Source organism: Sus scrofa, chromosome 9 (assembly GCF_000003025.6).
Source record: "Sus scrofa isolate TJ Tabasco breed Duroc chromosome 9, Sscrofa11.1, whole genome shotgun sequence".
Classification (NCBI taxonomy): Eukaryota; Metazoa; Chordata; class Mammalia; order Artiodactyla; family Suidae; genus Sus; species Sus scrofa.
Window position 1 is genome coordinate 6,713,736 of NC_010451.4, and position 23,592 is coordinate 6,737,327.

At 45.3% G+C, this 23,592-nt stretch overlaps 1 pseudogene; it reads right to left on the reverse strand.

The window, feature by feature from the left end:
* On the reverse strand, nucleotides 5,705–7,932 carry LOC100523853 (annotated as a pseudogene).

Consider the following 23,592-nt stretch of genomic DNA (forward strand, 5'->3'; position numbering starts at 1 on the left):
CAGCTTGGATTCGATCCCTGGCCTGGGAACTTCCATATGCCATGCATGCAGCCAAAAAAAAAATATATATATATATGGCAGATTTGATATTATGTATATGTTCCCACAGTTTAAAGAATAAATTAATTGTTTAAAAGTCTATTGAGTAGACACCATTTTGGAGAATGGGCTCACGGGGGCAACCAGCCATCTTTTTGCCACTTTGGTGCTGCCGCTGGAAACACAGAGACTCTGGTCGCCTGACGTCTCCCTCCGGCTCCCACTACGCCACATCTCTTCCCTCCCTCTCCCCGCCCCACTGGGGTCCCGACTGTCACCCCCCAGCCAGTACAATAACCAACCAGCTTCTCGTACTCGCTCCAGACATCACACAGCAGCTCCAAACCTTCCCCTCGGGCCCTCTGCTTTTACTGGGTGAGCTGAAATCCTTACCAGGCAAGATCTGGCCCTGCCTTCCTGTCCACCCTCACCTGGGGCCAACCTCCCCCCTGCTTTCTGCACCCCAACCGTAGCCCGGCAGGCTTGCAGCTCCTCAGAGGCACTGCACTGCTTCCTGCCTCAGGACCTATGCACGGCGCTGCCATGTGCCCGGAGCGCTGTGCCCCTTCAATGGGCCAGCTCCTTCCTTCTTTCTTTTAGTCTCAGAGAAGCCCCTGTGAGGCTCCAGGCAGCTCGCTCTCCTTTTGCACACTTCCAAGATATCTGCCCTTCCTACTGCACCTAATACACGCACACATACATACACACACACACACAATTACTGTGCTAAGATATATATAATGAAAGTTACCAAATTTTTAAGTTTAGGGTACAGTGTACAGTTAAGTGACAATAGGAACAGTCACGACCAGCGGCCTCTAGAGCTTTTCATCTTCCCAAACTGAGACTCTGTACCCATGAAATAACAACTCCCCTCTCCCATCCTCTGCAGCTACCATCCTACTTTCTGCCACGATGAATGTGGCCGCTTTAGGTCCCTCATATGAGTGGAATCATACAGTACGTGGCTTTTGCGATTATCTTATTTCACTTCACATAGTATCTTCAGGCTGCATTCAGGTTATAGCGTGTGTCAGAAGTTACTTCCTTTTTATGTAGTTGAACGATATTTCCTTGCATGTGTAAACCGATTTTATCTACCTCTTCATCCACGGATGGACACTTTGTGGGCTTCCACTTTTGGCTACTGAATAGAGCGGCTATGAAGGTGGTGGGGCACATATCACCTCATTTTAATTATATATTTAATTGCATGATTATCGGTCTAAACTGGGTTTTCTCTTCCTGGTCTCTGGACATCGTGATTGTTCCCTGACGGAGCTGCAGTTCTGAGCACAGTGCCCAGGCGTCAGCCAGATGTTCAGTGAATCCTTGTAGAATGGATGAATGAGAGACACATGTGCTGTATGAAGTCTTCAGAGAAGGGCAGGGGACTTGGGTCTGGGATCTAGCTCATTGATTCCTCCTTGCGTGCTCTGACCTTGGCCAAGACACTTCACGTGGAACCCTGGAGCACTGTCTGCCCTACGGGGTTCTCGTCAGGGTCAAATGAAATACATGTGATGAGAGTCCAGGTGCTGCCCCGGGGAGCTGCGCCGTGACCTGGAGACACTGGCTGACACACAGAGGCTTCTGCTGAGACAGTTGGACTAACGGGGTTCTAATCCAGCTCCAAGTCCACCATCAATCGCCAGATGACGTTGGATCTGTATTGGTTTCTCATGGCTGCTATAACAAACTACCACAAACTTTGTGGCTTAAAACAACATGGACTTATGCTTACAGTTCTGGAGGTGAGAAGTCTATTTTTATTTTTATTTGTTTGCTTTTTACGGCCACACCCGTGCCCCATGGAGGTTCCCAGGCTAGGGGTCCAATCGGAGCTGGAGCCTCCAGCCTACAATGCAGCCACAGCCACACAGGATCCGAGCCACATCTGTGACCTACACCACAGCTCAAGGCAACGCCGGATCCTTAACCCACTGAGCGAGGCCAGGGGATTGAACCTGCGTCCTCATGGATGCTAGTCAGATATGTTAACCACTGAGCCACGATGGGAACTCAAGGAGGTGAGACGTCTAAAATCAAGGCATCAACAGGACTGCATTCCTCCTGGATGTTTCAGGAAAAATCCATTCCTTTGCCTTTTCCAGCTTCCAGAGACCACCTGCACGCCTTATATTTCCTACTGCACTCTCTCATCTCCTGCCTCTCTCTCTTAAAGATCCTGTGATGATATTGGCCCATCTAGATAATCCAGGAGGGGCTATCTCAAGATCTGCACCTTAATCTCATTTGCAAAGTCCTTTTTGCAGGACAGCATATCCCCAGTAATCGTCACGGGTTCTGGGGACTGGCACATGGGCATCGGTACCATCCTTCTCCCACCTGGGCCCCAGGCTCCTCTTCCAGAAGATAATAGCCTCAGTTCTGCCCTGCCCTCCTGCAACCTCTCTGGAAGGAGTGCTTTCATGGAGCCAGGGGTGTTGGGTAGAGACCAGGGAGTGACCGGCCCAGCTTGCAATTCCCCCAATCTCGTCACAGGTGGTCACAGCTCCAGGACCTAACTGTCCCCCCAACCCGTGCTCTGCCTTCCCTTCCATTTTCTGGGCTCTTCCAGGCAGGCTGGCCCCCTCCCACCCCAGTGAAACCAGTCTTACACACACACACACACACACACACACACACACACACACACACACACCCTTTATTACGAAGGGGCAAACACTTACTGCCTCACACTATCCCTGCCTGGACCCCAGCCCCGCATTCCAAGAACCCTGATCCAGTTACTTCTCCTACACCCACTCCTCACCCACAGCCCCTTTCAGAAGTCATATGGCCGTTTTTCATTTCTCTCTATTTAACAGGTTGGGAAATTGAGGTTCCCTGCTCTCTTCTGCCACTGTCCCTTCTGCTCTCAGCCTCCAGGGCCAGGGCAGTTTCAACAAGATTCACTTAGCCCAAAGTAGGGACAGTGTCGAATTAGTCAAAGTCAGAGGGGCTCCAAAGAGCATCCGAGGCCCTACCTGGCATTCAGGGGTCATTCAGACCCCAAATACTTCCTGAGCGCCCACCCTGCTTTAGGTCGAGAATAAAGTGGATTCTCATTCTTGCTCTCATGAGGCTCACTTTGTAGTGGCAGGAAACTGTCACAGAAACAGGCAGTCGTATCAGATGGTGATAAATGTGGTGAAAAAGAATAAAGCCAGGGGAGGCATCGGCGCACGCAGGGGTCAGGGTGATAGCACATTCAAGAGAAGGTGGTCAGGAAACACTTCCCTAACAAGCAAAACATGGGAAAAGACTCCTAAAGAAAGGAGGGAGCGAGCAAGGTGGAAGTGGGGGGAAGATTCCAGGCCGGAATCAGCATCACGCGCAGCAGCTGGTCCCCAGATGTCCTGCCTTAGTACCAGCCGGCACCGTCCCCATCTTCTCCATCTCAGAAAATGGCACAAACACCTCCCCTGTCCATAAGGCAGAAACCCGAGAGTCACTTTTGCCCCTGAACTCTACCTCTCTCCCCACACCCCGAAAGGGCCAGGCCCTAGAGATGTTATTAACTATCTCAGAAATCCACTGCTTCCCTTGATTTCAGAAAATTTCCCCACCCCTCTTCAGCCCTACTCCACCCGCAGTCTTCTTCCCCTCAGCAAATGGCCAATCGCTCAGCCCCAAGCACCTTGGGGTCATCCTAATTCCTCTTTTCTCCCATACCCAGCATCCAGTCCATCAGCAGATCTCACTGGCGCTCCCTTCAGATTCCATCCAGATTTCCACCCCCCCAAAACAGAATGGAGGTTCCTTAAAAAACTCAAAATAGAACTACCATGTGATCCAGCAATCCCACTCCTGGGCATCTATCCAGAGAAAATCCTAATTCAAAAAGATACATGCACCCTCTCAATGTTCACTGAAGCACTCTTAACAAGAGCCAAGATATGGAAACAACCTACATCCAAGGACAAAGGGATGGATAAAGATGTGGTACTGGAGTTCCCACTGTGGCACAGTGGAAACGAATCCGACTAGGAACCATGAGGTTGTGGGTTTGATCCCCGGCCTCACTCAGTGGGTTAAGGATCCGGTGTTGCCATGAGCTTGGTGGAGGTCACAGATGCAGCTTGGATACCCCATTGCTGAGCCTATGGCATAGGCTGGCGGCTGTAGCTCTGATTTGACCCTAAACTGGGAAGCTCCATATGCCGCAGATACGGCCCTATAAAGCAAAAACAAAAAACAACAAACCCAAAATAAGAAGATGTGGTACATATATATATAATGGAATATTACTCAGCCATAAAAAATGAAATAATGCCATCTGCAGCAACATGGATAGACCTAGAGATTATCATACCAAGTGAAGTTAAACAGTAAGACAAACATCACATGATATCACTTATATATGTGGAATCTTAAAAAAAGGATACAAACGAACTTATTTGCAGAACAGAAACAGACTCACTGACTTTGAAAACAGACTAATGGTTACCAAAGGGAAGAGGTGTGGGGTGTGAAATGTGGGTTTGGGATTGGCCTATGTACGCTGAGGTATATGGAATGATTGGCCAACAGGGACCTGCTGTATAGCACCGAGAACTCTACCCAATATTCTGTCATAATCTATGTGGGAAAAGAATCTAAAAGAGAATGGATGTGGACCTCTCACTGTGGCCCGATGGATCAGTGGCATCTCTGAAGCACGAGGACACAGGTTCACTCCCCAGCTCAGCACGGTGGGTTAAAGGATCTGGCATTGCTACAGCTCAGCTGTGGCTTAGGTCACAACTGTGGCTTGGATCTGATCCCCGGCCCCAGGAATTCCATATGTTGGGCTCCCCGGCCCAAAGAAAAGAATGGATGTATGTACATGTATAACTGAATCACCCTGTTGGACAGAGGAAATTATCACAACATTGCAAATCAACTCCACGTCGATAAAACGTTAAAAAGGGAAACAAGGGAGTTCCCGTCGTGGCGCAGTGGTTAGCGAATCCGACTAGGAACCATGAGGTTGCGGGTTCGATCCCTGACCTTGCTCAGTGGGCTAAGGATCCGGCGTTGCCATGAGCTGTGGTGTAGGTCGCAGACGCGGCTCGGATCCCGTGTTGCTGTGGCTGTGGCTGTGGCTGGCAGCTACAGCTCCAATTAGACCCCTAGCCTGGGAACCTCCCATATGCTGAGGGAGCGGCCCAAGAAATGGCAAAAAGACAAATAAATAAATAAATAAATAAGTAAAAATAAAAAAAAATAAATAAAAAGAGAAACAAAACAAAACAGATTCCCACTCTTTCACAGCAACCTCCGTGCCCATCTCCCCCAGTTCAAGTCATGGTTGATTGAGCCTGGGCTGTTCAAAATAGGCCTTTATGTCCTTGGCTTGCTTCCCTTGTCCCTAGAGTCTGTTTCTAGATTCGATGCTGAATTGGGGGAAAAAAAAAAAGTTACCACTGCTTTCAGAATAAAATCCCAAGTACCCAGTCTGACTAACAGGGCCTTCGAGCGTCTGGTCTGGACCACAGCCCGGCCGTGCTCCCTCCCCGCTGCTCCCCAGGCCCACTGGCCTCCTTGCTGTTTGTTCCTTCGACGGGCTGAGTATCCTCCTGCCTCAGGGCTCTTGGGCCTACAGTTCCCTGGGCCTGGAACACCTCCCCCTCGCAGTACAAACTCTGACAGTTAGGTTTTGTTTTGTTTTGTTTTTCCATTGGTTGTCAAATAATCTTTAATTTTTCCTTGCAGTTCTTAGCTAGCTGGGCATTCCACTGCACCCCTGTGGATGTCATCTATGATGGCATGAGGGTGGCGGCCACCAACATTGCAGCCCACAGACTGGGCAGTCCCCAGGATCTCTTTAAGGGTTCCAGAAAGTTCTCCAGCTAAAGAGTGGTGCCGCATCTGTCGGGCAATGCTGACAGTCTCCACAAAAGTGATGTTTCCGCTGTGCTTAATGTTTTTCTGCTTCTTTCTGTCTCTTGGCAGCTCCTTTAGAGCTTTGATGATCAGGGCAGAGCCAGAAGGTACCACCTCCATCTGGGCTTGTCTGTTCGGAATGGTCAGTTTCACTGTAATTCTCAGGCCCTTCCAATCACCAGTTGCCTTGGTGATGTCATCACCAACCTTTTTTGGAGACAGACCCGGGGGGCCGATCTTGGGGGCCAGGGCAGATGGAGCACCGCCTTCTCCACCGGTACATCTCAGGTACATGACTTTGATCTCTTTGGGGTCGAACTTAGGCGGCATGGTGGTGGCAGCTGGTGTCGGATGCATCCGGATTTGGGACAACTGAAGAAAGCCGCACCCTGGCCACCTCCGAGCCGAGCCAAAAGCCGAAAGCCGAAAGCAGGTTTTTTTCCTTTTTTGTAAAGAAAATGCCTGACTTAAGCTTTGATTGCCAAGGCAGCCACATCAAAGGACTTCTTGAATAAGCAAATTGCTGTATAAAGAGCCAGGCGGCTCCTGGAACTGAGCCGCTTTGTTTTGGAGGTGTTAGTCAATTTCCATAATGGACCGTTTGGGTCTCTTGTTCTTCCTCTTTCTACACGTTAAAATTCCTGCTCATGTGTTGTAAATTCATCACAGAGAAACCCAAGGTTCCGCACCCTCAACCCCCATAAAAGCAGAACTCCAGCCCCACAGAGTCTTCCTTCCTCTCTCTACCCGTGACCTTGCTGTATGGCCCCAGGTGTGCTGTGTAATTTCCAGGTCCTGTAAACCCTTATTTTTTCAAAAGTTCCTGATGCTTATTGCTACAAGGTGTCTTGCAATCAAAACAAGGACTTGAAGGGCCAGTTCAGCCACAACCTTGCTTATTGATAAGCTGAGACAGACAAAAGAGAAGCACCGGGCACAAGACCGCAAGATTCCCCTTGCAATTAACCAAGGCCAACGCCGTTTTTACCTGCAACTTGCCACCTACCTACCTAACGCAGGTGAATAACACCCTCTAGGAAAGGGGCACCACTAGCATGCTGGCGTCTGTCACACTGCTGTGTGCTTTCACATGTTTCTCGGTGGTGTGTTTCCGGTGGGATCCAACCCAAGAGGTCACAGCTGCCCTAATGATCCCAAGAGAGTGGTGTGATCAAGGCCAGGGGGTCTAATGAGAAGAGGAGACCACTAATTATAAAGGCCTTAACTGATTATTCATGTACTGAAAGGTCCTCCCTGCCTCAAGGCCAAGGTAGGCTGAGGAGGGCACAGCGATTGTCACCGCCCAAGGAGGGGCACTGAGAAAAAGATTCCTTTGCAGAGGAGAATGGGAGACCCCCACCCGCTGCCAGTACCACTACATGGCTCAGTACAAGGAGCCATGTGGACGACGTGTCCTAACCAAGAAAGATCAAAGAGCCTCGCAACCGGAAACGAGGGGCAGCACCACGGGGAAAATAGGACAGAGGTTTATGGTCTTTGTGTCACCACTTCACTCACTCCTCGGTCCCCCGACCTGATAGGATATTGTGGATCTAATCCCTGGTACAATGTTACTAAAAAATTTAATAGACAGATACAAATGTCCTGAACATCTGGCATCAACGTCTCCTAAGACCCCTGAGCGGTATACACCAGCCCTTGATAAATGCAAAACCCCACAGATGCTTCCTGGTGCTGATGCTATGCATACTGATATGCCACACTCTGGAATTACGCTCCAGGGCTCAGGGGCAGCTCCTGCAGACTAGGTGCACAGAGCGCCAATGGAGGAAGACCCCAATCCCAGAGAGATCTCTTGGGACCCTCCCTGGAAAGAAAAGGAGCCACCTACAAAATGGGCTTACAGTGAGGTCATCCAAAAATTTCCCGTAATAGCATGTAAGATTAAGGTACCAGGATAAAAACAAGAAGTATAGGAGGAGTTCCTGCTGTGGCACAGTGGGTTCAGAACTGTACTGTAGCAGCTTGGGTCACTTCGGAGACACAGGTTTAATCCCCAGCCCAGCACAGTGGGTTAAAGGATCCAGTGTTGCCACAGATGTGGTGTAAGTTGCAGCTGCAGCTAGGATCCAGTCCCTGGCCCAGGAACTTCCATGTGTTGTGGGTGTGGTCATTAAAAAAAAAAGAAAGAAACAAAAGGAAATCAAAATCCATACCTTCACTGGGAGTTCTCTGGGGGTCTAGTAGTTAAGACTTGACACTTTTGCGGCTGCAGCCGGGCTTCAATCCCTGGTCTGAGAAGTGAGCTCCCAGATCAAGCACCATACACTGTGAACAAAGCTCCAGAAAACCATACCTTCACTGAAATCCAAATCTTTCTTAAATATTTTACGCAGCAAGAAAGAGAGATGAGGGAGTTCCTGTCACGGTGCAGTGGAAACAAATCTGGCTAGGAAGCACAAGGTTGTGGGTTTGATCCCTGGCCTCACTCAGTGGGTTAGGGATCCGGCGTTGCGGTGAGTTGTGGTCTAGGTCACAGATGCGGCTTGGATCCCACGTTGCTGTGGCTTTGATGCAGGCCGGCAGCTGTAGCTCTCATTTGACCCCTAGCTGGGAAGCTCCATATGCTGAGGGTGATGCCCTAAAAAAAAAAAAAGAAAGGAAAAGAGAGAGGGAAACTAATTGGTTATTGTGGATTTCTTGGATTTTCTTGCTTGTTTAGAACAAGACAATATTCTCTGAATTGATACTCAGAGCTGCCAACATGTGCCAACTGGCCAGTATTTCTAAAGATACTAAAATTCATATCTTTTTTTTTTTTTTTTTTTTTTTTTTGTCTTCTTAGGGCTTCACATGCAGCATATGGAGGTTCCCAGGCTAGGGGTCGAATTGGAGCTACAGCTGCTGGCCTACACCACAGCCACAGCAACGTGGGACCGAGCTGCGTCTGCGACCTACACCACAGTTCACGGCAACGCTGGATCCTTAACCCGCTGATCGAGGCCAGGGATGGAGACAGCGTTCTCATGGATGCCAGCTGGGGTCGTAAACTGCTGAGCCACAGTGGGGCTCCGACAAATACAAATCTTAAAAGTTTTCACACAAATATTAGTAAGAAGCTTTAGGCGTTGGAGCAGGTAATCTTAAATTGTTCCATCTGGCATTTGGATTCAACTGATACAATAAACCAATGAGTCTTATACTGTTGCACGTGATTCATAGCTAACATTTGGAACAGAAGCTACTGGGTGTCTGTTTGTGTCTGGATGTTGAATACATCCATGGGTGTATGTGATATATACATACTTTCTTTTCTTCTCTACCTCTGGATGGAAATGCCAAAAGTAACTTGTAAAAGAGTCTACTTAATATGTTTAAGAATAAGTAGCTATGAATTAAGTATTCCTAAAATTCAGAAATAGAGAAACTAACCCAAATGTTTTCTAAGTACTTGTGATCTGGGGTAATCTTTGGTAAATAAAAACTAGTTAAATTAAAATTCTTGTCTTTAGGGTGTTCCCATTGTGGCTCAGTGGTAATGAACCCAACTAGCATCCATGAGGATGCAGGTTTGATCCCTGGCCTCCCTCAGTGGGTTAAGGAGCCAGTGTTGCTGGGAGCTGTGGTGTAGGTCGCAGACTAGGCTTGGATCCCGTGTTGCTGTGGCTCTGGCTTAGGTCAGTGGCTGCAGCTTGGATTTGACCCCTAACCCGGGAACTCATATATACCACAGGTTCAGCCCTAAAAAGCAAAAAAAAAATTGTCCTCAGCATCACTAGCATTAAATTAAATGCAGATAAACCACTTTTATTCTCCCTGGGCTTCACATTATCTCGATTCAAAATTTTTCAGCAAGAAAAGTAGCTGCAGGTGATGGCTGACTGTCTAGTGTCTAATAAATTGTTTATGGGTAGTCTAAACCTAACTGTTGAAAGACAGAGAGCAAAATGTCAGTGAGATAAGAGTTTTTAGGTGAAATTTTCAGCAATAATTATGTGTCATGTTAGGTCAACTCAAAAATAGTTTCCCCACATCTTTGGCAACTTCCAGCCTTCAAATTTTGCTAAGTTCACTGAAATCATGGGAATTCACTGACTGTCTAGATCATTTCCAAAGAGGATAAAACACTGAAACAGTCATTGGTAAACAAGTCTAAGTTCACCTAATTTTGACCTCTTATAACAGAGGAAATTATGACATTTGGTTCTATTAGTAAGCGTTTCCTGTGCCACCCTAAAGAGTCGCGCTATGAGGAAAGGTATGTTTCTGGACATTGCAAAAGATACTCAGCAATGCGCTGATCTAAAGAGTGCTGGCTTAACAGAGATTCACAACTGCTTACTTCTTAGTGTTCACTAGAAATGAAGGTTTCTACAAATGACAAATTCTAATTAACATATGTAATTAAAGCTACTAGAAATAATGGGGTAAACAACACTGCCGGGAAAGTAGGATGTGTATTTTGGCTTAGAGAAGATACAGGTATGGAGATGCATTTTTGTTAAGGGAAAAGAGTAAATTTTTCTGGTTATTTCAGAATGGGAAAGATGAAAATATAGGAGGAAATAATATAGAAAGTTGGGATAAAAGAGAAAGGAAGAGAAAATTTTACCCTGTGTGCTCAAGTTGGCTAAAATGGAACGGTTATTATAAGAGGTTTTTGTTTTTGTTTTTAAACAGATTTTTGTTTTTAAACAGGGTTCACTTGAGCTCCTGCTGTGGTCACTGTGGAGGCACAGGTTCGATCCCTGGCCTGGTGCAGTGGGTTAGGGTTAGGGCAGTATAGTTTGTAGCTGCAGCGTAGTTTGTACCTGCAGCTAGGATTCAGTCCCTGGCCTGGTAACTTCCATATGCCATGAGTGCAGCCATATTAAAATTTTTTTTAATTTAAATAAAAATAGGTTTTACTCTTGATAGTATGCTTAAGTAATTTTCTTTCATCTGCTACAATGACAAAGTTCTCTTGGAGTGTTGATCTGCTCCTGATAAGAGATTATGAAAGGTTTTCTTTACCTTTTTTTTTGCCACACCCATGGCATGCAAAATTTCCCAGGCCAGGGACTGAACCCTCGGCACTGCATTGACAGCACTGGATCCTCGACCCACTGCACCACAAGAAAGCTCCTTCTCAGAATTCCCATGGTGGCTCAGTGGGTTAAAAACCCAACACAGTGAAGTTCCCATTGTGGCCCAGCAGAAATGAATATGACTAGTATCCATGAGGATGCAGGTTCCATCCCTGGCCTCGCTCAGTGGGTTAAGGATCCAGTGTTGCCTTGAACTGCAGTGTAGGCTGCAGACTCAGCTCAGATCTGGCGTTGCTGTGGCTGTGGCGTAGGCCAGAAGCTGCAGCTCCGATTTAATCCCTAGCCTGGGAACTTCCATATGCTGTGGGTGCAGCCCTAAAATATAAACCAAATTTTAAAAACCCAACACAGTGTCCATGAGGACGCGGGTTTGATCCCTGGCCTCACTCATTGGGTTAAGGATCCAAGCATTGCCCTAAGTTAGGGTGAAGATTGCAGATGCGGCTCGGATCTGGTGCTGCTGTGGTGCAAGCCTGCAGCCGCACTCCAACCCAACCCCTAGCCTGGGAACCTCCATATGCTGCAAATGGAGCCCTAAAGCCAAAAAAAAAAAAAAAAGATCCCAAACCAAAGACTCTTTCTTTAAGCATTTTAAGTAATCTGGCTAAAAGGCAAAGATTTTATGTTTTACCACAATAATTCCCTCTGCTTCATGTTGTCTTAATCAGGTGTTTGATTACTTAAGAAAACTGAGTCATCTCAATATTAAAAAAGCTAAGTTTTGCCACAAGCTGCAGCATAGGTCACCGCTGCAGCTCCATGTCGACCCCTATCCCAGCAATTTCCATATGCCATAGGCACAGCCGTAAAAAGAAAAAAATTAAATAAATAGAAAATAAAAGAGCTAACTTTTGCTCACAACTACTGGACTTCTGTATTTGACTTTAAAATCTTTTTTTTTTTTTAATTGCTTTTCAGGGTTGCACTTGCGGCATATAGAAATTCCCAGGAGTTCCCGTCGTGGCGCAGTCATTAACGAATCCGACTAGGAACCAAGAGGTTGCGGGTTCGGTCCCTGCCCTTGCTCAATGGGTTAAGGATCTGGCGTTGCCATGAGCTGTGGTGTAGGTTGCAGACGCGGCTCGGATCCCACGTTGCTGTGGCTCTGGCGTAGGCCGGTGGCTCCAGCTCCGATTCGACCCCTAGCCTGGGAACCTCCATATGCCATGGGAGCGGCCCAAAGAAATAGCAAAAAGACAAAAAAAAAAAAAAAGAAGGAAATTCCCAGACTAGGGGTCGAATCTGAGCTGCAGCTGCCAGCCTACACTGCAGCCACAGGAACTCAGGATCTGAGCCAAGTCTGTGACCTACACCACAGCTCATGGCGATGCCAGAGAGAGGCCAGGGATCCCACTGAGAGAGGCCAGGGATCAAACTTGCATCCTCATGGATACTAGCCAGGTTCATATCTGAGCCTCATGAGAACTCCTAAAATCTTTTGTTTCCTAATGATTTGTGATCCTATTAAGTGTCCAAAACCTTTTGATATTTTGGGGAAACTCCCCCAAATCAAATTCTAAGTCTTTTTGACATGGAAGTAACTTTGGGATTTTCCAGAGGGTTCCTGAAACATCTCCAAAGACTTGTTATTGCTCCTTATAAAAGGAGCGACATTAAACTAATTAGGCTTATTTATCAAATTACATGGGAAGCACTGTCAAATAAGAATAATGCTGGAGTTCCCGTCGTGGCGCAGTGGTTAACGAATCCGACTAGGAACCATGAGGTTGCGGGTTCGGTCCCTGCCCTTGCTCAGTGGGTTAACGATCCGGCGTTGCCGTGAGCTGTGGTGTAGGTTGCAGACGCGGCTCGGATCCCGCGTTGCTGTGGTTCTGGCGTAGGCCGGTGGCTACAGCTCCGATTCAACCCCTAGCCTGGGAACCTCCATATGCCGCAGGAGCGGCCCAAGAAATAGCAACAACAACAACAAAACAACAACAAAAAAGACAAAAGACAAAAACAAAAAAACAAAAAAACAAACAAAAAAAAAAGAATAATGCTAAATTTTCTTTATTGGTATCCTGGTATGGGTATATTTTATGGATATAAATATTCCAGAAATTATATGAAATTCCTAAAAGTCTGATATGTAATGTTATCAATTATAATTCTAGTGATCATCTTCAAATGTGTATCACAGAAATAGCCAAATTTCACTGTCAACTGCATTGTAATTAATTCTCATCAGCTCCTTAGCTATGGGCATTTTTAAGTCTTTTGTCATTTACTGGCAGTTACTGTTTTACTCTTTTGTTTTACTGTTTTACTTTTGCAAAAGTGCTTCATCTTTGGAGTTCCCATCATGGCTCAGTGGTTAACGAATCCGACTAGGAATCATGAGGTTTCGGGTTGGATCCCTGGCCTTGCTCAGTGGGTTAAGGATCCAGCGTTGTTGTGAGCTGTGGTGTAGGTTGCAGACGCGGCTCGGATCCCTCGTTGCTGTGGCTCTGGCGTAGGCCGGCGGTGCAGCTCCGATTTGACCCCTAGCCTGGGAACCTCCATATGCCGCAGGACAGCCCAAGAAACGGCAAAAAGACAAAAAAAAAAAAACAGTGCTTCATCTTCAGGGAGATTCATGGAAAGGACTCTGACAAGTATAGGTTTCTGATAACTTTCAGATCACACCGCTGAGCTAGGTAATAATTTATAGAATGCTGAGGAAGAACTGGAACCATAAAACTAATAATAGGAGTTCCCAACGTGGCGAAGTGGAAACAATCCGACTAGGAACCATGAGGTTGTGGGTTCGAGCCCTGGCCTCGCTCAGTGGGTTAAGGATCTAGCATTGCTGTGAGCTGTGGTGTAGGTTGCAGACTTGGCTCAGATCCCTCATTGCTGTGGCTGTGGTGCAGGCCAGCAGCTGTAGCTCTGATTTGACTCCTAGCCTGGGAACCTCCATATGCTGCAGGTGTGGCCTTAAAAAAAAAAAAAGCAAAAAAATAAAAATTAAGAAAAGAATTATAACGACTGAACGAACTGATGAAGATAATTACAATTTTTATGGCTTTTGCTTGAAACATTGTTGGTTTTTCAATTTTTTGTTTCCCAGATTTAAAGAAACTTTTTCTCAGAGTTCCCATTGTGGCACAGTTGTTAACAAATCTGACTAGGAACCATGGGGTTGCGGGTTCAATCCCTGGCCTCACTCAGTGGGTTAAGGATCCGGCGTTGCTGTGAGCTGTGGTGTAGGTTGCAGATGTGGTTCGGATCCCGCATTGCTGTGGCTCTGGCGTAGGCCGGTGGCTCCAATTAGACCCCAAGACCGGAAAACTCCATATGCCGTGGGAGCGGTCCTAGAAAAGGAAAAAAGACAAAAAAAAAAAAAAAAGAAAAAAAAAAGAAACTTTTTCTCTTAAGCTAACTTACAGTAATTGTTAAAAGTCCCTTAAGCTATAACTTACAGTAATTTGATAAAGTACATCTTTAGGAACAAAGATGAAACAATTACTTTTCCTTCCTACCTAATTCCTCCAGAATTTGGGAACTTCCCAGTGAGTACTCTTATTTTCATAGCAATATAGTTATTTGCATAAATGCAGTAAGAATTTGTTTTCCCAGACTTGTGGTTACCAAGGGGGAGGGAGGAGAAAGTGGGATGGGCTGGGAGTCTGGGGTTAGTAGATGCAAAATATTACATTTTAAAATGGATATACCTATTGTATAGCACTGGGAACTATATCCAGTCTCTTGCGATAGATTATGATGGAAGATAATATAAGAAAGGGATTATATATATATATACACACACACACACACACACACACACATATACATATATATGACAGGTTCACTTTGCTGTACAGGAGAAATTGGCATAACATTATAAATTAACTATACTTTAAAAAAGAACCTGTTCTCCTTGTAACAGGATAAAATTGGAAATACTGGTTATATTACCATGGATTTGATAGGAATATAAATTTTTTTTTTTTAAAGTCCAAACCTGCAGCACATTGAAGTTCCCAGGCTAGGAGCTGAATTAGAGCTACAGCTGCCAGCCTATGCCACAGTCACAGCAACTTGGGGTCTGAGCCGTGTCTGTGACCTACACTATAGCTCATGGCTACTTGGGACCCTTAACCCATTGAGCGATGCCAGGGATCAAACACACATCTTCATGGATACTAGTGGGGTTCGTTTCCACTGAGCCACAATGGGTACTCCTGAGAGAAATATAAGCTTTGAGAGAGACGTACTTAGTCTCAGACCAGACAGCTTTAAAGAACTAAAGTTGATTTTACGGAGCCAGTAAAGACCCTTGAAAAGAATCATCCTGGTACCTTGCTTATAGGGTTTTAGCGGCATTATGAGGTCACTTTCTAGAAGGCCCAGGAACCTCAGGATATTTTGAGGGCCTTACGGAGAGGGGAAAAGAGCGAGAGCGAGTGAGAGAGCAGAATTCACCTAAATGTGTAGGTATTGCAGGCAAAGTCTGATGGCAAATTCTAGGCCTGGCTTCTAAGACTTGAGAGGTATTGAAAAGTTCAGTCTGGAGATTTCTTTTTTTTCTTTTTCTGCCTTTTTGCCTTTTCTAGGGCTACTCCCGTGGCATATGGAGGTTCCCAGGCTGGGGTCTAATTGGAGCTGCAGCCACTGGCCTACACCACAGCCACAGCAACTCAGGATCTGAGCCACATCTGTGACTTACACCATAGCTCATGGCGATGCTGGATCCTTAACCAAGCAAGGCCAGGGATCGAACTCGCAACCTCATGGTTCCTAGTTGGATTCGTTCACCACTGAGCCACAACAGGAACTCCAATCTGGAGATTTCTTATGAAAAGTAGGCAAAGCAGACTTAAAAGAGCCTATATGATCAATTCTTGCTGCATCTTTGTAAATAATTAGGCCAGGTTTAATAAGACTAGACTTATTTGGCAAACAAATTGGTTTTACTTTATCTTTGATAGAAATGAGAATTGACTGTAGAGAGAAAAAAAATATGTTTCTATGGAAAACTATCGTATACCCTTGCAGACATCAGATTCTAGTCCTACTGCCTTTGGGGTTTTGTTTTCTATCTGTAAACTGAACTTGAGGCTGAATTCTGCTCATTTCCTCCAAAATCTGGCTGGCTACAACTCTCTAAACTAATGTTTCCAATTTTTCTCCCACCCTTCTGACTTGGAATCACTGACAACAAAAACCACCCTTTTCCCAAAGCCATGCTGGCTGAAGTGCCGACTTGATATAAGCTGCAAAGAGATCACCTGACAGCTCATGTATGGACCATCTTCACAACTATTGCCATATAGGCCCCTAAGAAAAATCACCTGAGTGTTAAAAATGCAAACCAGGATCAAGAAGATGTGGTGCATATACACAGTGGAATATTACTCAGCCATTAAAAGGTACGAAATACTGGCGTTTTTAGCAACATGGATGGACCCAGAAATTATCATGCTAAGTGAAGTCAGCCATACAATGAGACACCAACATCAAATGCTTTCACTGACATGTGGAGTCTGAAAAAAGGACAGAATGAACTTCTTTGCAGAACAGATACTGAGTCACAGACTTTGAAAAACTTCTGGTCTCCAAAGGAGACAGTTTGGGGGGTGGGGGGATGCGCTGGGGTTGTGAGATGGAAATCCTATAAAACTGGATTGTGATGATCATTGTACAACTACAAATGTAATAAATTCATTGAGTAATAAAAAAAAGTGCAAACCAGGAAAATCTATCAGATTGCCACTCTCTGCCCTCACTTCATCTGAAAATGTCTTGAGCCTGACATCTAGAAACCTCTCTTGAATGCTGCCTTCAGAATTCAGAAACTGGGATTATAATATGCTCCAGTCACTAAGCTTTCAATTTCCTTTTGTTTCCATAGAAATGCCTCTTATTAAATACCTGGACCATGAGCCAAAGACTTGGACCACAATGAGAACCTGCTCTACAGCTCAGGGAACTCTACTCAGTATTCTGTGATAACCTGCATAGGAAGAGAATCTGAAAAAGGATGGATATGTGGGAGTTCCCACTGTGGTGCAGTGGGAAATGAATCCGACTAGTATCCATGAGGGGGTGGGTTCCATCCCTGGCCTCGCTCAATGGATCAGGGATCTGTGGCTATGGTGTCAGCCAGCAGCTGTGGCTCTAATTCAAGCCCTAGCCTGGGAACTTCCATATGCCATGGGTGCGGCCCTAAAAAGGACAAAAAGAAAAAGAAAGAATGGATATGTCTATATACATAACTGAATCACTTTGTTGTACAGTAGAAATTATCTATCACAGCACTGTAAATCAACTCTACTTCAATAAAACCCTAAAAAATGAAAAAAAAAATACTCAGACCATATCAGTCTACCTTGGAGAACCCACTTGCATCACTGCCTCCTAAAATGGGATACAACCCTTTAACTGAACTGACCTATTCTTAGGATTAAAGACTAGTTAGTTGTGATCTGGGGCAATTCTACCATCTCAGGATAGGTTCAACACTACTTACACCAGAAGGCCCAAGATGTGAAAGTAATCTACAATCTTACCAAATCTCTGAACAGATTCCCTGGGCCCCCAAGATAACTGATCTATTTTCCTGGCTGGTCCTTTCAAGATTTTTAAAAAATTTTTGTTAATTTTATTTTTATTAAAGTATAGTTGATTTATAATGTATCAATTTCTGCTCTACAGCATAGTGACCCAGTCATTCATGTACACACACACACACACACACACACACACACACACACACACACACACACACACACGTTTTCCCTCATGCTATCTTCCATCACGTTCTATCCCAAGAGATTGGATACAGTTCCCTGTGTTGTACAGTAGGACCTCACTGCTTATCCATTCTAAAAGTAATAGTTTGCATCTACTAACCCCTAACTCCTCTTCCATCCCACTAACTCCTCCCACCCCCTTGGCCACCACAAGCCTGTTTTCCATGTCTGTGAGTCTGCTTCAGTTTTGTAGATAGGTTCATTTGTGCTACATTTTAGATTCCAGATATAAGTGATTTCATATGGTGTTTGTCTTTCTCTTTCTGACTTGACTTTACTCAGTATGAGAATCTCTAGTTGCATCCATATTGCTGCAAATGGCATTTTTGTTCTTTTTAAAAGCTAAGTAGTATTCCATCGTATAAATGTACCACATCTTCTATTAATGCATGCATCTGCTGTTTCATTTAGGTTGTTTCCATGTCTTTGCTATTGTGAATAGTGCTGCAGTGAACATAGGGGTGCAGGTATCTTTTTGAATAATAGTTTTGTCTGGGAGTTCTTGTCGTGGTGCAGTGGTTAACGAATTTGACTAGGAACCATGGGGTTGCAGGTTTGATCCCTGGCCTTGCTCAGTGAGTTAAGGATCCGGCATTGTTGTGAGCTGTGGTATAGGTCACAGACGCTGCTCGGATCTCTCACATTGCTATGGCTGTGGCATAGGCTGGCAGCTGTAGCTCCAATTGGACGTCTAGCCTGGGAACCTCCATATGCCAAGGGAGCAGCCCTAGAAAAGGCAAGAAGACCAAAAAAAAAAAAAAAAAAAAGTTTTTTCTGAGGAGTGGGATTGCTGGGTCATATGATAGTTCTACATTCAGTTTTCTGAGAAACTTTCATATTGTTTTCTTTCTATAGAGGTTGTACCCATTCACACTCCCACCAACAGTGCAGGGGGGCTCCCTTTCACCACACCCTCTCCAGCATTTGTTATCTGTAGACTTGTTAATGATGGCCAGTCTGGTACCTTACTGTAGTTTTTTTGTCTTTTTATTTTCAGGGCCACACATGCAGCATATGGAGGTTCCCAGGCTAGGGGTCAAACTGGAGTTACAGCTGCCAGCCTACACCATAGCCATAGCAGGATCCGAGCCACATCAGCGATCTACACCACAGCTCACAGCAACGCCAGATCCTTAACTCACTGAGCGAGGCCAGGGATCAAACCAGCAACCTCATGGTTCCTAGTCGGATTTATTTCTGCTGTGCTACGACAGGAACTCCAATGTTGAGCATTTTTTTATGTGCCTATTGGCCGTCTGTCTATCTTCTTTGGAGAAATGTCTATTTAGGTTTTCTGCCCATTTTTCAACTGGATTATTTTTTTTGTTGATGTTGAGTTGTATGATTTGTTTGTATATTTTGGAAATTAGGCCCATGTTGATTGTGCTGCATCACTTACAAAATTTTTCTCCCATTTTGTGGGGTGTCTTTTTATTTCTAATGGTTTTCTTTGCTGTGCAAAAGTTTTTGCGTTTAATTAGGCCCCATTGGTTTACTCTTGTTTTTATTGTCAGTATTCTAGGAGGTGGGTCAAACAAGATGTTGCTGTGATTTATGTCAAAAAACCTTCTGCCTATATTTTCCTCTAGGAGTTTTATAGTATCTGGCCTTATGTTTAGGTCTTTAATCTATTTTGAGAGGTCCTTTCAAGTTTGATACAATGGCTACAGACTGAATTTCAGACTATTGCTGTGTAGTTATTATAGGGCTTACAACCATGACCCTATTTAGATGCGAAATTTCTGGAGTTCCCATCATGGCTCAGCGGAAATGAATCTGACTAGCATCCATGAGGACGCAGGTTCCATCCCTCACCTCGCTCAGCAGGTTAAGGATCTGGCATTGCTTTGAGCTGTGGCGTAGGTCGAAGACCTGGCTTGGATCCCGTGTTGCTGTGGCTGTGGTGTAGGCCACAGCTGTACCTCTGATTTGACCCCCTAGCATGGGACCCTCCATATGCCGGGAGTGCAGCCCTAAAAATTTAATAAAAAAAATAGATGTGCAATTTCTGGTTACAATGCACCCTACCCTTTTAGCGCATCAGCGACTCGGGCAGGTGATGTCCTCACCATGGATTCTGATGACTGCGTCACAGGGTAGATCGTGTTGTAGCATTGACAGTTTTTGTTGGTGTTTTGTTTTGTTTTGTTTTTTTAACTCAAGTATCTGACTTAGCATTTGACCGCCTATGTGTCTACATCAACGTCGGTTACTTTTTTTTTTTTTTTTTGCATGTCAGGGGAATAATTTTTCTTCCAATCTTCCTTCCTTCCTTTTTCCATCTCTTTCTCTCACTCTCCCTTTCTTTTAATAACAAATACACCAAAGAATCATGCAATGCCACCAACGTTGGGTGTAATCCTGAGGTGCAAGTCTGCACACTCCTTTGCAACTGGTCCCGTGATGGCAAAACCTGTCTTTCACTTCTACTGTTTACTATGAGCCCAGTGTTATCTTCAAAATAAAAGAAAGAAAAAAAAAAAAGAAAGAAAGAAAGAAAAAAATAAAAGTCATTTTTCTCTGGTATGCCTTTGGTTGTGAAATTTCCACTGCAGGATGTACCTTCCTTCGGAGCTCTGGTTTGCCTTTCTCGACAGTGGCCATTGCCATGTCACCCACACCAGCAGCAGGAAGTCTATGCAGTTGTCCCTTTATCCCCTTCACAGAGATGTTATAAAGATTTTTTGTTTCTGTGTTCAAAGACTGTTATCTAGAATAAACACATCACCAGCAACTAGATAAAAAGCCAGGCTGCCTCCCTCCACTGAGATTCCTTTGTTTTAGAGATAGTGGTTGAACATGAAAATATTTGGGCCACCTGTTTTTTCTCCTTCCATGCTTTAAATTTTTGCTCTTCTGCTTTAAATTCACCAATAAAGAGGGAGCCTGCAAAAACCTAGGTCCCTACCCTCAACCCCAATAAAAGCAGGACCCCAGGCTTATACTCACTTTCTCTCTCCCTCCCCATGGCCTCACCAGGTGTGCTGTGTGATTTCCAGATACTTGTAAGTAACAAACTTTTATTTTTTTCACAGCTTCCCGATGGTTATTGCTGAAGGGTGTCTTGCAGTCATATCACAATAACAACCATGCGGTCCAGTCCAATCACAGCCTTATTTAAAAGGCTGAGACCAGCACAAAACACCACTCCATATCCACAGGGCTCCTTTCCTCATTTCGCTATGGTCTCTGACCAAATATCACCTCCTCTTACCCTGCTTTATTTTTCTTCAGAGCAACATCCACAACTGTCTGTTTGTTTTCTCTCCTCTCTCCTCCCCCTATTTGAATGTCAGTTCCATGAGAGCAGGGACTTTGGTTCACTGTTGTAGCCTCAACACCTAGAACAGCCCACCGCCTAGTAGTCACTCAGTTAATCTTGAATTGATTTGTTGAATGAATTCCCTCTTGCCACCCTCCTGGTCTGAGGCACCAGCTTCCCAGCCCTGGACTCCTGAAGGAGTTTCCTAACTGTTCCATTTGGCTCACCCCCTGCACATACCAGCCAGGGGGATCTTTCACAACTACCAAGTGAATCCCATCACTCCCCAGCTTTAAAGACTAGAGTGAGCAAATAATTTTGGTAATTCCTTAAATTGTGGTTTTGTGAAAAGTCACTTTCACTTGTATGAGTCATAGTGGAGGGCAGTTTGATATCTCTTAAAGTTAATAACGTATGCAGCTTTTGACCCAACAATTCCACATCTAGAAATTTATCCTTTAGATATGTTCCCTTTTTTAATTTTATTTTTATTTTTTTGCTTTTTAGGGCCACACCCATGGCATATGGATGTTCCCAGGCTAGGGGTCGAATCAGAACTACAGCTGCTGGCCCACACCTCAGCCACAGCATCGTGGGATCCTTAACCCACTGAGTGAGGCCAGGGATCGAACCCACGACCTCATGGTTCCTAGTCGGTGAGTGCCATTTTTTAATTCCATTGTGTGTATATACCATATCTGTTTCATCCATTCATCTCTTGATGGACCCTTGGGTTGCTTCCACCTTTTGGCTACTGTGGAATTTGTTTTTAGCCTTAGCACGCAGTGGCTTGAGGTGGGATCTCAGTTCTCAGACCAGGGATTGAACCCTGGCTGCAGTGGTGAAAGCGCTGCATCCTAACCACGACACCCCCAAGGAACTCCCCCGCCATACTGTCTTTACAGCAGCTGCACCATTGTGAATTCCCACTCCTCCACATAGATTTTTACATACAAAGACAGCTAGATATGCCAGGACACAACGGCTCTGACTGTAACAGTCAAAGAGTAGAAGCCACGTAAAGTCAACAAAGTTACTTAAGTTAACAGAATCACATAGCTCTACATACACTGATAAGGAACCATCACCAGCACATCCTGTGAAATTAAGGAAGCAAAGCTCAAGGGAATTAGGGGGTAACCTTACTCCTGGGGCCTGGCACCAGAGCGTCCTGCTGCAAGATTGGTCCATCCCTCTCCACAGGAGCCTGGGCTCCCTGGGGGCTGAATGCCCCTAGCGGCTGGACTCAGGGCTGACCATCTGTTCTGGGATGTGATGGAGAGTTCCTGCCATTCTCTTTGGTCACCTGTGATAGAAAGTCTTTCACAGCAGCCATGCATACTGTGGGCTCCAGATGAAAGCTAAAGGTAAAAAGCCAATGGCTATAATCGCTTGTGTGGCAAACCAACGTGCCTTTCATCTAGAGGCTGCTGAGAACAAGGGACATCAATTAAAGATATTCAGGAGAATCCGATGGAGGTTGGTCTTGGCATTCACCAGGAACCATAGCAGAGGATTTAGCAAATCAGCCAGACCTAACCCGGCCTTGGCATGTTCACGGAAGCTAGGATGCAGCATGTGAATTTCGGAGAAGACATGATTCTCCAAGTTCATTGGCTTAGGACACATGACCCCTCTTTGGATCCTGTGGGTGGGGTGGGGTAGGTCTTAACACTGTAAATATGCAGAGATGGGAATAACACGACTTGGGTTACTGGAATAACTGTAGGGGGTGAAGACCCCAGATCTGTGAGCAGCCGCTGTAAAATCATTTGCTCAGAAACACTGCCAGGACTGAAGAAGCCTTGAGGAGCCAGTATTGTCTGTGAAAGCTGCTCATCATTACTTCATAAGGACAAATCAGAAAGTAACTGAAGCACTGCCTTGAATAAATCTTCAGTCCGCTGTCTTAAAAATATTGTGCAGCATATTTGAAGAGGATAGACAGAAATGTGACTAGTATAACCACGAAGCTTGTTAACTAGTGGGATTTAAAGACTAGTGTGAGGTGCTGCTCTTCCCCCAGAATCTTATTTTACTAAGATAACCTGTACGTGACCGTATTAGGATTACAAGCTAAGTTGTTTCTGAGACCCCCCTGCCCAAAGGCAGTACAGATCAACATGCTGTTACCAGTTTCTTTTTCTTTTCTTTTCTTTTCTTTTTTTTTTTTTTTGGTCTTTTTGCCATTTCTTGGGCCACTCCTGCGGCACATGGAGGTTCCCAGGCTAGGGGTCTAATCGGAGCTGTAGCCACCGGCCTACGCCAGAGCCACAGCAACGCGGGATCCGAGCTGTGTCTGCAACCTACACCACAGCTCATAGCAACGCTGGATCGTTAACCCACTGAGCAAGGGTAGGGACCAAACCCGCAACCTCATGGTTCCTAGTCGGATTCATTAACCAATGAGACAGACGGGAACTCCTGTCACCAGTTTCTATTGCTGCGTAACAAACCATCTCCTAACTATGGGGCTTATTGTTGCAGAGGCAAAACTGGATATTAAAATAAGTGGATGAAGAAGTTCCCTTGTGGTACAGTGGGTTAAGGACCTGGCATGGCCAAGGCCCTGGCACAGGTTGCAAACATGGTGGGGCTTTGATTCCTGGCCTGGGAATTTCCACGTGCGTGGCCCCAT